Source organism: Galeopterus variegatus, unplaced genomic scaffold (genome assembly GCF_000696425.1).
Source record: "Galeopterus variegatus unplaced genomic scaffold, G_variegatus-3.0.2 Scaffold5395, whole genome shotgun sequence".
NCBI lineage: Eukaryota > Metazoa > Chordata > Mammalia > Dermoptera > Cynocephalidae > Galeopterus > Galeopterus variegatus.
The window spans coordinates 8896-10042 of NW_007731506.1; positions in this window are offsets into that span (position 1 = coordinate 8896).

Sequence of the window (1147 nt, forward strand, 5' to 3'; positions counted from 1 at the left end):
AACAACTTAGCTTTTCGTTTCTATAAAGTCTTTTTACCTTTAATTGTTAGTGAGTTTTCTACCTCCTGAAACTATTACCTAATATCTTCAGGAACCAGGATGATGAAACTGGCATCTTTTCCCCTGATTAATATAAATTTAAAAATTTATATTTACATATTTAACCTCCTGCATCTGGATGCTTTATTATAGTTGGAACTTTAACGTATGATTGCCTTGTTTAGGCAGTCNTGCTGATTCTTTGCCTAGATGATCTGTCCAATATTGACAGTGGGTGTTCAGGTCCCCTGCTTTTATGGTATTAGTGTCTATTTCCTTCTTTAGGTCTAGTAGAGCTTGTTTTTTAAATCTGGCTGGTCCAACATTGGGTGCGTATATATTTATGACTGTTATGTCTTCTTGATTGATCAGTCCTTTTATCATTATGTAGTGTCCCTCATTGTCTCTTTTTATGGTTTTTAGTTTAAAATCTATTTTATCAGATATAAGAATAGCTACTCCAGCTCGTTTTTCTTTTCTGTTTTCATGGTCAATCTTTTTCCATCCTTTCACTCTTAGTCTATGTGTGTCTTTATGGGTGAGGTGGGTCTCTTGAAGGCAGCATATAGTTGGGCCCTCGTTTTTAATCCAGTCAGCCAGTCTGTGTCTTTTGATTGGGGAATTTAAGCCTTTTACATTAAGAGTTGTTATTGAGAAGTGTTGACTTATTCCTAGCATTTTATTGATTATTGTTTGGTTGTCTTAGGTGTCTTTTGTTCCTTGCTTTCTGATTTACTATTTGTTTTCTGTATTTGTTGGTTTCTTGGGGTGTAGATAGCCTTTTTGTTTGTTTGTTTTTTCTTCATGAGTGCCATTTTTATTATACTAGTAGGTTTTGATTTTTCTTGGGTCTTTATGGCAGTGGTAGTTATTTTTCAGGAACCAAACCCAGTACTCTCTTGAGAATTTCTTGTAAGGGTGGTCGTGTGGTGGTGAACTACCGCAGTTTTTGTTTGTCTGAGAAATATACTATTTTCCCTTCATTTCGGAAGGATAGACTTGCAGGGTAGAGTATTCTTGGCTGACAATCTCTGTCTTTTAGTATTTTGAATATATCATCCCATTCCTTTCTGGCTTTTAGGGTTTGTGATGAAAAGTCTGATGTTAG